Genomic DNA, 15740 nt, shown 5'->3' with positions numbered 1-15740 from the left:
CCTTGGGGATTACAATTATCACCTTAACTTATGACAATCTAGTTTATATTAATACCACTTTAACAATACTAAATGGTTCAACAGTATGTAAAACTCTGCTCCTACATTGCTTCATTTCCCTCCCCCCTCTTTTGTTCTGTATTGTACAAAATGCATCTTTATATTTTGTATATCCATCAATAGACATTTATTATTATGGCTTTATGCACTTGTCTCAAATCAAATAGGAGAGGAAAAAAGAATTACAAACAAAACGTACATCTGTACTCTCTTTTACATTACCTGTGTAGTTACCTTTACTGGTCCTCTTCAGTTATTTGTGTGGATTCAAGCTGCTGTTCTTTCATTTCAGCCTGAAGGACTCTTCAGTATTTCCTATAGGAACAGGTCTGTCAATGACAAATTCTCTCAGTTTTTATCTAGGAATGCCTTAATTTCTTCTTCATTCTTTAATAAGTGTTTTTCTGGGTATAGAATTCTTGGTTGATCATCTTTTTCTTGCAGCACTTTTCATATATCATTCCACCACCTCCTGGTTTCCATGGATTCTGAAGAGGAAACAGCTCAGTCTTATTGAGGATCCCTTGTGTGTGACAAGTCAAGATTCTCTCTTTGTCTTTGACTTTTGAGATTTTGATAATGATGTGTCTAGGTGTGGATATATTTTAGTGTGTCCTACTTGGAATCCATTGAGCCTCTTGGATGTGTAATTTAATGTTTTTCATAAAATTTGAGAAGTTTACAGACATTATTTCTTCAACTTTTTTTTTTTTTTCTGCCACTTTCTCTTTTTCTGCTCCTCTGGGACTCCCCATTATGTGTATGTTGGTATGCTTGATGGTGTCCCATAGGTCTCTGAGGTTCTGTTCATATTTTTTATTCTTTTTGCTTTCTGTTTCTCAGTCTGCATAATCTCAATTGACCCCTCTTCAAGTTTACTGACTCTTTCTTCCTCCTGGTCAGATCGATTGTTGAGCCCTTCTAGTGAATTTTCAGTTATTATACTTTTCAACTCCATAATTTCTATTTGATTCTTTTTAGAAAATGATTTCTATCACTTTATTGATATTTTCTATTAAGTGAGACACTATTCTCCTACTTTCCTTTAGTTCTTTAGACATGATTTCCTTTAGCTCTTTGAGCTAAATTTAAAGACTTTGTCTAGGAAGTCCTATGTTTGGGCTTCCTCAAGGACAGTGTCTGTTGATTACGTGTTCCCTTTTTATGGACCATACTTTCTTATTTCTTTCTATGTCTTGTCATTTTTTATTAAAACCTGGACATTTTAAATAACAACATGTGGCAACTCGGGAAATCAGAGTCTCTCCTCCACTTCCCTGGTTTTGTTGTTGTTGCTGTTTATTGTTGGTGTTTGGTTGTTTAGTGACTTTTCTGATGTAATTCTGTAAAGTCTGCATTCTTTGTCCTGTGTAGCTACTGAAGTCTCTGCTTGGTTAAGTTAATAGTCAGCTAATGATAGGACTGAGATTTCCTTACAGGTCTGAGGGCCCTCTAGATTCCCCAGAATATGTCAGAGCTTTTCATATTATTCCTATTCCCCAGTTTTTACTTTAAGCATTTTGGTTAGCCTATTGTTTGTCCCAGCTATTATCCACTCCCTCAAACATCCATGAAGTTGAACAATTACCTCTAAATGGTTTTAACAAATGCACTAGAGGAAATGGCTTTTCTACTGGGGAAACTCCAAATCAGATTAAACAAGGACAGGGTTGCAAGTGAGGTCTTCCAGAGAACCACCAGACTGGTTGTTCTCATGATGGAAGCTGTTAGCTTTCGAGGTTACCATGGAGCTAGAGAGAGAGTGATGGGCGTGGGACAGGTTAAAATGCCTTAAAACTCACTGTTTTGTGTTGCTTGCGTAAATATTCCCTGGATAGCTGCTAGCATTCGGTTAATTTCCAGAGTTCTGAAAAAGTTGACTCTATTTTTATCAGTTTTATCATTGCTTTTATTTTTTATTTATTTAATTTATTTATTTTTTGGCTGCATCGTGTCTTAGCTGCGGCACCTGGGATCTTCATTGCGGCATGCAGGATCTTTAGTTGCAACACATAGGATCTAGTTCCCTGACCAGGGATCGAACCCGGTCCCCCTGCACTGGGAGTGTGGAGTCTTAACCACTGGACCACCAGGGAAGTCCCCTGCATTAATTATTAATTAATTGCTTCACATCAATTTGAACCAATTCATTTGGACTATGTCACCCATACACATTTTTATTAAACTAAATAAAAGCTAATGACGTTTCTGACTAAAGAAAGAAAGAAAGTCAAAGAAAGAAACATGGCAATAAGCTGTGCCACATTCTTAGGGTTAAAGTCACATTTTCTAGTAGGCATTTTGTTAAATGTAGTATTTCAAACATACATGCAAATGAGCCTAGCCTCAACATTTGTCATTTGGTGGCCCATTTTCTATATCACCCTTGTATCTGTGTCACCACCTACTTCACACCTCATTCCTGTATTATCTTGAAACAAATTTCAGTACTTAGATAACTTTGTTTGTAAAACATTCAGTGTCTATCTCCAGAAGATAAGAGTTCTTTTTTTTTTTTTGGCAACAGCTTTATCAAAGTATAATTGCCACTTAATAAACCTTATATAATTAAATTGTATATTTGAGTAGTTTGGACATATTTACACATCTCTGAAACTGTCATCCCAATTACGATAATGAACATATACATCACCCCCAAATGTTTCCTTCTGCCACTTTGCAGTTCCTGCAACCTTCCAACTCCCTCTCCCCCAAGAGGCAACTACCAATCTTTCTGTTACTATAGATTAGTTGCATTTTTCTACAATTTTATATAACTAGAATCATAGTATGTACTTGTTTTTGCCTTTTTTCTCTTATTCAGCATAATTATTTTGATATTCAATCATGCTTTTGTGTACATGAATCTTTTCTTCCTTTTTATTGTTGAGTAACATTCTATTATATGGATATGTTACAAGTTGTTAATCTGTTCATTTGCTGGGGTCCTCTTGTGCTGCTTTCCATTTTTTATAATTTCAGAAAAAACAAGTGTGAACATTGGGGTACAAATCTTTGTGTGAATATATTCTTTCTTTCTTTCTGTGTAATAACAAGGGGTGGAATGGCTGAGTCATATGGCAGATATATTTTTAACTTTCTAAAAAAACTGACAAAATGCTCTTCAGAGTGGTCATATTATTTTCCATTCCCACCAGCAGTGAATGAGTGTTCCAGTTGCTTCACACCCTTGCAAACATTTGGTATGGTCAGTCTTTTTCATTTTATTCACTCACGTGGGTTAGTCTCATTTTGGTTGTAATTTGCATTTCTCTAATGACTAACAATGTTGAGCCTCTTTTCATGTGCTTAAATTCCAATTCTGTGCATTCTTTGGTGAAGTTTCCTTTCAGATCTTTTGCCCACTCAAAAAATTACGTTGTTTGTCTTCTTATAAATAATTTATTTATAAATTCTAGTACATGTCCTTTGTCATGTATATGTTTTGCAAAGATTTTCAGTCTGTAGCTTTCCTTTTCATATTCTTAAATGTCTTTTGAAGAGCAAAAGCTTATTTTTATTTTGATAAGATCCAGTCAATAGATTATTTCTTTTATGATTTGCACTTTGTTGAATTTAACAAATTGGTGCCAAAACCAAGGTCACTAAGATGTTCACATATGTTTTCTTCTAAGAGTTTTATAGTCTTAGCTCTGACATTTATGTCTATGATCTATTTTGAGTTGACTCTTTGTATAATGTGAAGTAAGGGTTTGTTTGTTTGTTTGTTTTTGTATATGGCTGCCCATTTTTTCCTAGCACCGTTTGTTGAAGATTACATTTCTACACTGAATTTCCTTGGTGCCTTGTCAGAAAAAAAATCAACTATGTACAGTGGGTCTATTTCTGTATTCCTAAGTCTGTCCCATTGATCTATATGTCTATCTTGACACCAACCCCGCTGATTATTTTAACTTTATAATAAGCTATGGCAATCATAAAGTAAATTATAAAGTTTTATAATAAGCTTTATGAGAGGATGTAGGGCTCGAGAGTTTCCTGGGCTGCCCCAGTGTGCCTGTCCCCATATCCTGGAGGGTCTTGTGCCCTTTTAGGCAGTAAGGCTGGAGTGAGGGGAAGCTTTGAGGTCCTCTCCTGCCCTGGCACAGATGAGAAGAGAGACAGGGACTCTGACTCAGGAGTCCAGTCCAGCCTGTACCACCCAGCGTAACCAGTTAGGCTAATTCTTTAGAGGGGAAGACCAGATGTGATTAAAAGTGACTGATGAAAAGCACCAAAGAGGCAGGAGTCATTGCCTCCAGACAAAGAAGACAAGGAAGACAGCAACACAGCAGCTTAGGAAAACCAGCCACTGGTAGGTTCAGCCTAGAGTGTGGCTATAAAATTCAGGAGACCCAAATATCCCCCTTTTCATCCCTGTCTCTCTACTAAAAAAAATAATAAGAATAAAATTCCCTACCACGGTTTTGGGTGTTGAAAGAAGGGGCATGTCTGAATTATACTGAAGAGAAAACTTCAGCTTCTGGCAAAGGACTTCTCATAGGGCTCAGATGAGAGGCCATGCCTGGCTTGTGAGGCACACACACCAGGGCGGTGTGCCTGGAGGCCACACTGGGCTTCAGGAAGACCCCAGAGGAGACTCAAAGCCCATAATCACAGGATGAGCAGAGACAGCCCCCCCCCCCCCGGGAATCAGAGGCGTGGACACTGTTAGAGGGCCCGGATGAGGTTGTGGTTGGCTCCGGGGAGGACAGAGGGAGGATGCTCCTGAGAAGACACCAGAGCAATGAATGGACTAGGAGATGGGCACTGCTTCTCCAACACTTGGGAAGTCCTGGCCTATGGTCTGTTTGGCTTAAAAAGCCCAGGATGCCCAGGACCTCATCACTACATGTGTTGGGACAGAACTGGGACTAGAGTGCCTCTCTGTCCCCATGAAGTGACTTCTGGGAACCTGGAGTCCCCAGTCAAGCTGAGACAACCCAGCGCAACCGAGATGCCCCGCACCATGTCTCCAGCTATGCCTGAACCATTTTGGAAGCAAAAGCATTAAGACAATCTTGCAGAGTTGGCCACTGCTGGCCACAAGAAGGGACATGGTGGAGGGGGGGATTCAACTTCCTCAACTCTCCCCGTCAAACAACAGAATTTTTATAGCTTTCAAGGAGATAGATCTTAGCCTGCTTTTCCCTTTTCATTTTAGCCAAAATTACCCTTGACAGAGCTCCATGTAAGACAGCAAAGAGTTAAGAATTCTTTACTTTGAGAAAATCTTGTAAAAGTAATGCCCTAAAGGTGTTCCCCAAACTCATATTTCGGGGCACAGACAGCTTTGGGCCAGTGCATCCCAGCTTTGGAGTGTGGGCTCACATTCCAGGAGCTGCCCTGTGCAAGGGTGATCCGTGGTGCAATGCATTAGGAACTGCTGCTCACTGTGTCCCCTTTGGAAGATTCACAAAACAATCAACATATCAGATTCCAAAGCCCAGGAAAGGATGCTCCACATCATTAGTTCATTAGGGAAATGCCAATCAACACCCACTTCACACCCACTAGGATTGCTAGCATACAAACAGAGGGACAAGAAAGGGCATTGGTAAAGACATGGGGAAATCAGAACTCTCATGCACTGCTGATGGGAATGTAGAATGGTGTAGCTACTTTGGAAAACAGTTGGGTGGGTACTCAAAATGAAATATAGAGTCACCGAGTTACCCAGTAATTCCACTTTGAGGTATATACCCAAGAGAATTGAAAACCTGTTCAGACAAAATGTGCCCATGAAATGTCTACCAACTGATGAAGGGATAAACAAAATGTGACATCTCTAGACAATAAAATATCAATCCTCAACAAAAAAGAATGAAGGGCTGATGAACTTAGATGAACCTTGAAAACATTATGTTATGGAAGCCAGTCACGAAAGGCCACATGTTGTATGATTCCGTCTATACAAAATGGCGAGGACAGGCAAATCTACAGAAACAGAAGGTAGATTAGAGGTTGCCTAGGTGGGAGGGTCATTTCAGATGGCCACAAGGTTCCATTTTGGGGTGATGAAAATGTTCTATAGTTACCATGGTGATGACTGCCCAGCTATAAATATACGAAAAGCTATTGCAGATGCAAACTATTATATATAGGATGGATAAACAGCAAGGTCCTACCATATAGCTCAGGGAGCTATATTCAATATCCTGTGATAAACCATAACCGAAAAGAATATGAAAAAGAATGTATATAAATGTATAACTGGATCATTTTGCTGTACAGCAGAATTTAACAAAACATTGTAAATCAACTATACTTCAATAAAATAATTTTAAAATAAAACCTATTGGACATCTAAAATGGATAAATTTTGTTATGTATAAATTCTAGCTCAAGAAAGCTTTTTTATTTTTTATTTTATTTTATTTTATTTTATTTGACCATCCTGCACAGCTTACAGGATCTTATTTCCCTGACCAGGGACTGAATCCAGGGTCTCAGCAGTGAAAGCACCAATTCCTAACCACTGGACTATCAGGGCACTTCCAATAAAGCTTTTTTTTTTTTTTTTTTTCTAAAAAATAGGTTTTCAAGAAAGCCTATGCTAAAGAAATCTGCCTAAATTGGTCCTGAATTCATCTAACCATCACATTTATTTTTTCTCACATTAACACCCAAAGAAAGTGATATCCTGAAAAACATGCTTTAGGAAAAACTGCTTTAGAAAACAGAAGTTTGGTGACAGAATTTGTTTCTATGAACACATCTTTGGCACGGTTGGGGTAAACCATTTTATATTTTATTTACATTTTTGACGTGTCAATGTCTTGTCTTCTTGGTGGCTTTATATACACTTGGGGAAAGAAAGTGTGATTTTTGTCTCTTTGAATCCCTGTCCCCTACCAGCCATAGAGTAGTTTACACAGAAGGCATGCCATAAATATCCAAGTGGGACTTTGTGTCTCTAATGAGTTAATTCAACCAGTCAAGCAAATCCGAAATTACTTATTAAGGGCCTGCCAGCGCTAGGCAGTGTCCTGGGTGCTGGGGATACAAGAGTGAGGAAGGCAGGTGTGGGGCTGCCCTCACTTAGGGTCCAGTGGCTGAGTCCCTGCCAGGGACCACACAGTGGAGGCACTTCTACCTGGGGGCGAAGTTCTAAAGTCATCCCAAGGCACATTTTTCACGTAGTCAAAACTTCTCCTGAAAATCCTAACGGAGGCACCGCATTTGAGATCACCTCCTTTGCTATTGAAAAGTCTACACAGCACATTTTTTCTCCAACACTGGAAAAGATGCCTTCTCTGGTTGAGTCCCAGTTTCATACTTCTACTTAGAGGCCGTACTGTAAAACAAGGGGCCTCCAGCCTGAGCAGCCAGCAGGAAGGACAGCACAGACGGACGGAGGGATGCACTAAAGTACCCTCCCCTCCCTATGCACTTCTGGGTATAATGAGAATGACACACGAAGTATTGGCACTGTCCAAATAACTTTTATTTATTTAGAAAAATGTGTTGAATTTGCTTCAGTGAGCTTGTAATGTGACTCTCCTGTTTCTGGAAGTTTGGTCTGATCTACAAACACTGGGCTTTGAAGGAAGAAAGAGGCCCCGGAGATCCAAAGGACAATTGTTCCACAGCTGGCAAAACCTGAGGACAGAACCCACTAACCTGGGGTCTCCTGAGACACGCAGTGAATTCCTGGGAAAGGTGCCCCCAGGAAACCACCTCAGGAAGGAATTTGAATGTGATATGAGGACCCCACTGAGGACACTCAGCACAGGCAGCCTCTCTCCTGTTTTAGAAGCAGCAGGAAGTCTCTGGGGAGAGCTGACAGGCAAGGTTACCAGCTCCACTGAGAGCTCCTGGGAAACCGGTCTTGCCAGCTTCTGTGGGGTCAGAGGGCAGCCTTCCCAGCAGGCTGCCTGGCTCTCTAGAGGCTCCTGGGACCCATCCCACCCCTAGGAGACTGGGGCAGGAAGTTTCAGCAGATTGGGCTTCTGGGTCACTGCCCAACGATGTACCTTTTCGTTCCCCCAAATGCATCTGAACACAGAAGAAATGCAAGCCTCAGCTGGGCGCACACACGAAGCTTTGCAGCCAAACACGTGGGGGGTTTGATGAACACCTGGTCTCTCACTGGTTCCAATGCTTGAAGCTACCCAATTTACATGTAATTAAAGACGCAAGTTTCGAAACACAGAGTCTGGGTTGGAGATAGGAGGCCTCCCCCATCAGATGGTTTTGTTTTGCTTTCCCTCTGCATATGGGCCTTAAAATTTGCCAAGAAAGGTTACAGGGGCTGAGATTGTTTAGTTTGGAGATGAGAAAGCTCAGGCATGACTTAACTACTGTCTTCAAATACGCAGAGGCATTTATTACAAGGAGGGATGGGCTGCCTGTTTTCTTCTTAAACTGCAAGAACAGAAAGCAGTTGGAATAAAGGAAGGCCTGCACACTGGGCCCTCCCCGAGGGCGCCCCCTCCATGGCTGCTGCTGCCAGTGTGGCCATCTGTAGAGGGTTAACATCAGTGGAGTCACCCAGGTGGCCGCTGTGCGCCCACTAGGACGGCCCAGACATCGAAGTCTGGTCTCTAGCAGCCAAATGAAGTGCAGAGATTCTGTTGGTCCCAACTGGGGTTGGGAGCTGCCCCTGCAACCAGCAGAATGCCTGGCATAGTTGGGTAACAGACCTATGAGGATGAAATGTGAGAACCAGACCTCTCTGATGGTGGGTGGGGTTGAGGATATGGGGAGGAAAGACTGGTGAAGGAGCAGGTGGGCTGCTTGGGAGGCTAAGGCAAGGGGCTGATCAGACACAGCCCCAGCTGAGCTGCAGCAAGAGGGTTCTGGATAGAGTGAACCTTCTATATTCTTTACCTGCTGTGGGACCAGGGCTGAGACCTCAGACACTGTGGTATTGTGATATGACAAGAAATATATATTTGATTTTCATCTTCTGTTCTAAGCACAAGGGCTCCAAAAACCCTTGGAATTTCCTGAGTGATAGGGGAGAGAAGAGCATCTTTTGTGATTCATAATGATCCCTTTTAACCATACCTGAATTTATGCTAATGAGGTGATTCTTGGTGGGGTTTCTGGTTAGCTTCAGGACCAGGGCTGGTTGCCAGAGAAACTAACCATATGACTAGAGGGTTGGAGCTTTCAGCCCACCCTCAACCTCCATGGAGGGGAGAGATACTGGGGACTAAATTAATCACTAAGGGCCAAGGATTTAATCAACTCTGCCTACGTAATGGAACCCCCATAAAATCCCTGAACAAAGAGGTTTGGAGAGCTTCCGGGTTGGGGAATGCATCCATGAGCCAGGAGGGTGGTGCACCCCAAACTCCATGGGGGCAGAAGCTCCTACATTTAGGACCCTTCCAGACCTCTATCCAGCTGTTCGTTTGTATCCTTTACAATATCGTTTACTGTAAACTGGAAATAGTAAGTAAAAGGATTTCACTGGGTTCTATGGACTGTTAGAACAGATTATCAAGGCTGAGCAGGAGGTCATGGGAACCCCCAATTTGTAGCCAAACCAGACAGAAGGGTGGGTAACCTGGGGATTCACTACTTGTGATGGGCATCTGAAATGCGGGGAGTTTTATGGAACGGAGCCCTTAACCTGTGGGTTTTGTGTTAACTCCGGGTCGTTAGAATCAGAACTGAACGAAACTGTAGGACCTCCAGTTGGTATCTGCAGAGACTTAGAGAATTTCTTGGCTTGGAAAACCCACGCGTTTGCTATGAGAAGTATTGTGAGTGGAGGAACAACTCTCCTTTCAACATCCTTCTCATTTGTGGTTCAGTCCATGGCCCCCTCTCCAGCTCATCCTCTCTGTAAACTCCATCCACACTGAGATCTAGTTCTCCACCCTCACAAGTGCTGATCAGTTCCACCTGTTTCTCTCTGTACCTCAGGGCTTGGTTAGGTCTTTGGGGCCCTCCCCCAACTTATTCCACACCCCCTGTTCCTCCCTCAAGATCCAACTCAAGTGCCCTCTTCCCTCACCCTTGCCCAGGCTGCCCTTTGCAGCTATGCACCTCCATTCAGCTCCTCTGCAGGTGGGATCACACATCAGGGGCTGATGGCTCTATACCTTGGTCTTTTCCCAAATGGAAGTCCCTTAAGAGCAGTCTCCCGGGGACTCCTGCTGTGGCTGGGCTCCCAATCCATCATCACGGCCCTGACCGGTTCTCAGATTATCAACCCATATTTCAACTGCCCATGGAGGATCGTCACAGAAACTATCTTCTCTCTCAAATTTGCTCCACTCTTGAGTTTTCTGCTCAGAAAACTCCCATGCCCTCGGTCAAGTCTTCACCTCCCTCTTCCCTTGCTGCACATCCTCAGCCCTACCTCAGTAGCCCCTCTCCTGCCCATCCCCAGTGGTCCACCCCCACCACTCCAGAGCGGCTTCCCCTCTTCCCCGGACACTTACGGCCCTCAGGAGTTCTCCTCTTGCCAAAAACTCACTTCCTACAGTGCTGCCCCAGCAATCTCCTTGAGTATGGCTCTGACCATGTCATTGTCCTGTTTGGAAATGTTGGTGGCTCCTACCACCTGCCGATGTGGGCAGCAAAGGCCCCCCTGCTCAGGCCTCCATCTTCCTTTCCAGCCTTCATTCCTTTCCACAGACTCTCTGCTCTGCCTATCACAAATGTGTGGAGTTGCCTATAAGGGTCCCACTCAGTGATGCCACATTTCTTTCGCCTCTGTTTCCCCACCTGGGAAGTCCCCATGGTCCCTGGAGCTCCCACCTGCTCCCACCCATTCTGCTAATTCAGGGCCAAATGACACCCACTGCATGAGGTCTTTCCCGATCTCCCCGTGGTTGGGGGGAGGAACCGTGACCCCCGACTGTCACGGCACTTCGGCTGGGTCTGTCCCTGTGATGTGCAACCATCATCCACCCTCAAGGTTGAGATGTCCACCCTCAAGGAAGGACGTGTGTTGCTGGCAGCTTCCTGCTGTGGCCCCTTCAGGGACTACCTCGGGTGCACGGAGCCAAGCAAGGTTAGAGCCCTTCCTGGGGTGGCCACACGTCACTCACTGTAGGGGTGTAAAAAGCAAGCGCATCTTGACCCAACTCAGGACAATTCCAAAGGGTCATCCTAGCTCCAGAGTCCCCTGTAGGGTCAGCCCTATGTCACTGTCCTAGTCTCTCACCGTTTATTCTTTTTTTTTTTTAATTTATTTAATTTAATTAATTTATTTATTTGGCTGCTTTGGGTCTTCGTTTCTGTGTGAGGGCTTTCTCTAGTTGCGGCCAGCAGGGGCCACTCTTCATCGCGATGCGCGGGCCTCTCACTGTCGCGGCCTCTCCTGTTGCGGAGCACAGGCTCCAGATGCGCAGGCTCACTAGTTGTGGCTCACGGGCCCACCCGCTCCGCAGCATGTGGGATCTTCCCAGACCAGGGCTCGAACCCGTGTCCCCTGCATCGGCAGGCAGACTCTCAACCACTGCACCACCAGGGGAGGCCTCTCACCGCCTATTCTTACTCCTCCTCCTTTCACAGGTATTCATCCTGAGGACACCCCACAGTAAACGTTCTACCTGCTAATCTCTGTTATACACTAAATTGTGTCCACCTCAACATTCACATGTTGAAGTTCTAACTCCTAGGACCTCAGAATGCGACCTCATTTGGAGACAAGGTCTTCAGTGAGGTAGTCAAGGGGCAATGAGGTCATCAGGGTGGGCAGTCCTTGGGGCATCCAGATGAGTAGCTGGGGCCAACCCATCAGAGTGGGCAATGTAATGGGACAAGCCAGATCTGGTGGGAACCTCAACCTGGCTTTCTAGTATACCTTTTTCTAATGCATAAAAATTTCTCACCATCTTCCCCCATGACCTTGGTGATTTCTGGGGGGACTTTTCTTTGCCAGCCCTTCCAATTTTTCAAGTTGATCTAGTTGATCTTTTGGCTTTTAGATTTTTGTGGAAGGGATTCTGCTCATTCCTGCTTCCTAGCCTTTCTGTGAAGTCCAAAGGCAAATGCCCTGACCCACTTCCCGCTCCTTCCATGTGACATTCCCTGGTTGGTGAGTCAGGGGCAGGCTCCCTTTCCATTCTTGTCCAGACACACATGCCAGCTTGTTCAGCTGTGCACAAGTGAGGATAACAAGCAATATGTTCCACACTGGCCTCGCCTCCGTTCTGGATCGCCTCGTCCGTTTGTTCATCCTTCCTCTAGTCCAGGGGTCCCCAGCCCCAGGGCTGCAGACCTGTGCTGGTCTGTGGTCTGTTAGGAACAGGGCTGCACAGCAGGAGGTGAGCAGTGGGCTCCAGCGAACAAAGTTTCATCTGCTGCTCCCCATCCCCCCCCCCCGCATGGCTCTCATCACTGCCTGAACCATCCCCCAACCCCCACCCCAGCCATGGAAAAATTGTCTTCCACAAAACCGGTCCCTGGTGCCAAAAAGGTTGGGGACTGCTGCTCTAGCCCCTCTATTGCTGCGGTGCCAACACCTACACGGGCTCGCCTTCTGAATGGGTGAAAGCACGTCTTTGTTTTCCGAGGTGTAGAGGAAGCTGGTGAAGGACAGACACTCAGTCATGAACACAGCCCAAGGCAGTAGGAGACCAGAGAGGTGGTTTCTTGCTCGAGGTTCATATCCTAGACCCATACTTCCTCAGCCTTTTGTGTCCTAAAGAGTTTCTGGAAAGCTCTGAAGTGTGTGCTCTTTGAGGCTGTTTTAGAAGTGAGATTTTTTCCATACCAGGTCCTATAGCTCCCGACCTTTCTTGTCTGTGATGTCTTCGGTGGTTTCTCCTCCTTGTCTTTGAGAATGGCCCGGCCCCTCCCTCCCACGTGGCACCCGCAATGTCTTCCAGGGATCATGGCTGAATTCCAGGCTCTCTTTGCGCTGAGCCAGTCTGAAACCTCAAACCATTGTGACGAGTCCCAGGCAAGGGTATTCTTTTTTCGACATCATCATTCTTCCTTTGTCTGTCCTGCAAGGGTCACAAACTCAGCATGTTTATGGTGGAGCCACTGTGTGCAGGGTGTTATCAGTGGTCGCAGGGATATGAGGTCTCTGTTCTCAAGCTGTGTTCAGTTTAATGTCCTTTGGAGGAGTGCAGGGAGGAAGAGAGGGAGAGTAGAAACTGATGGATGGCCATCACGTGCCAGGTGCTCCCAACCACACCTCCCAGCCAAGGCGTGCATCCCTTCACCAGGTGAACGGGCTGGACCTGTGTGGATTTCTAAACAGTGGAACTTCAATACTCGAAGTAGGTTTTTCCTTTTTCCCAGTTTTTAAATATATAGCAATGTAACTAGAATGCTTTTGTTTCCCCTCTGGATTTCTTGGTTTGAAACGGGGTTCCTCCAGCAAAGTCAATTTGCTCAGTCAAGTCCTGGGTGATGGTTTCTCTAGGACTTTCCACTCTGTTGACCACTGTGAGAATCAGCTCATCCACAAAACACCGTCCTGTCCTGTGGCCACCCTTTCCCTCTCTGTCTGGTAGCCTTGTTCTGCTGGACCACATCCCAGTTGAAGGCCTGGGGGCCCTGGCTCCTGGCTAGCGGACACAGCCTCATCCTGTTCCCCAGTTTTTCTCCTGGTTGCTGGACACAGGCCCTGGCATTGCTCTGCACACTGTTATCAGGAACTCTCCATTCCTTGGCTCACCCCATCTCCAGCCCTGTGGTACTCTATGTGGGCCCAGGCTCACCCCCCTCCACTGGGAAGCCCGCCTGAATGAAGGGGTTCAATACCCATAATACTGATGGTTGAGGAATGGGGGCCAGGAGAGTGTATGTTGACAGTGACACAGACATTCAGAGGGAAATTTTGCATATTCATAATATATTGGTAAGTGGAAAAGGAAGCTTACAAACGAGTGGGCAATAGGATCATATATATATATGTATAGATGTCTATGTATGTGTCTGTATGTATATGTGTATATAGGTATACATACAGGTCATATATACATATATGTATGCATATACACACATATACATTTAGACATACAGGATAAATGCATTACTCTGCAATTACACACCACTCCAATGCATAAGCAGAGAGAAAAATGCCTGGAAAGATACTAGAAAAATATTCAACAAAGTGTAAATGTAAATAGCAGTGGTTAGATTATAGGTGACTTTAATTTTTTCTTTTTACTTAGTTGTTTTTTCTAGTTTTTCTGAAAAGAATGTATTATATAACAAAAAATAGTAAGAGAAGAAAAAACAAATTGTTTTCTATCGCTGCAGTCCCCACCCTTTTTGGCACCAAGTATTCCTTGGGAGAGAATGCTGTGATTGATTAGTGATGTCTGCTCTGGGAAGCGCATGGTAAATTTGCCACGAAACCCTCTCAGCTGAACACACAGCTGCAGTCCTGCCCTCCTGGGCTCCCCTGACCCTCCTTCAATACCTTGATTAAAACTGTTATTGTGTTTAGCAATTACACAGTGGGAGCTCTGTCTTTTTTATTTTTTTTTATTTTTTTTTATTTTTTTTCTTTTTTTTGCGGTATGCGGGCCTCTCACTGTTGTGGCCTCTCCCGTTGCGGAGCACAGGCTCCGGATGCGCAGGCCCAGCGGCCATGGCTCACGGGCCCAGCCGCTCCGCGGCATATGGGATCCTCCCAGACCGGGGCACGAACCCGTATCCCCTGCATCGGCAGGCAGACTCTCAACCACTGCGCCACCAGGGAGGCCCTCTTTTTTATTTTTTAATTGCCGATATCAGAGTCTGACTCACGTAGGCATTCAGGAATGAGTATGAATTGTAGATGGATTACTCTGAAAGGAATTAACAAATGTGAGTTCAATTGCTAAACATAGATGTGCAGCTTTTCAAGGAACTCAAGGTCATTGTTTGGATGTGTAAATTCTGCTTTATTAGTGTACTGTTTAAAGCACACCAGGTTGCAAAATTAATATCTGTTAGAGACAAGAAGCTACCACATTCCATCATCCTATGTGGGTTTTAGTGTGTGTAGGAGGATGGTGTGGGCAGAGAGCTCTGACTACCAGCCCACCATCTATCTTTATCGTATATATTTTTATTGAGGTATAATTGATGTAAAACATGACATTAGTTTCAGGTATATTTGATATATCTTTATCATACTTTTGACCTGCCTTATTATATAGCGTGGTGGTTTGAACTCGGTTTGAATTCAGGCTGGATTATTTGGGGCAAATCACTTTATTGTCACTTTACTGTCCCCAGGCCTCAGCTTTCTCATTCATGAGAGGTGCCTTCTGACTCTGAAAGCTCCATGACCCTGTGTTGGTTCTCAGTCTCCACGGAGACTTCTTCCCTCCTGAGACCTCCCCTGACCCATTCTCCAGATGGATAAGTTGGTGGCAGCTTCTCTCTTGTGACTATTTTAATGAGACATCATTCGCAACTGAAAATTTCAGTGAAACCTTGGAGATCTCCCATCCTTCCCTTCCTCCGGACCTGCACACTTTTCTTTCAAACAGACTGCCGACTTGGACCTGGAGCTGCTGTTCCTCATCCTGCTCCCCACGACCCCAGCCCGCTTCTTTCTCTCTCACTCTCCTCCAACATCTGTCCTGTTCTTCTTTTTTTTTTTTTTCCTGCGGTATACGGGCCTCTCAGTGTTGTGGCCTCTCCCGTTGCGGAGCACAGGCTCCGGATGGGCAGGCTCAGCGGCCATGGCTCACGGGCCCAGCCGCTCCACGGCATGTGGGTTCTTCCCAGCCCGGGACATGAACCCGTGTCCCCTGAATCGG

The 15740-nt window shown here is 44.8% G+C and overlaps 1 long non-coding RNA gene across 1 annotated transcript in view; it reads right to left on the bottom strand.

Annotated features, from left to right (window-relative positions):
- Window positions 1-15740, bottom strand: part of LOC309816066 — an 87616-nt gene that overhangs the window by 47081 nt on the left and 24795 nt on the right. Inside the window, exon 2 of the long non-coding RNA XR_014295959.1 lies at window positions 283-548. This is a non-coding gene — a long non-coding RNA (uncharacterized lncRNA). The remainder of the gene's footprint in view (window positions 1-282; window positions 549-15740) is intronic.

The sequence above is a fragment of the Mesoplodon mirus genome (genome assembly GCF_964341445.2).
Source record: "Mesoplodon mirus genome assembly, chromosome: 14".
In the NCBI taxonomy this organism is placed as follows: Eukaryota; Metazoa; Chordata; class Mammalia; order Artiodactyla; family Ziphiidae; genus Mesoplodon; species Mesoplodon mirus.
Note: the sequence above shows the minus strand (reverse complement) of the source record. Positions and strands in the feature narration are given on the sequence as shown.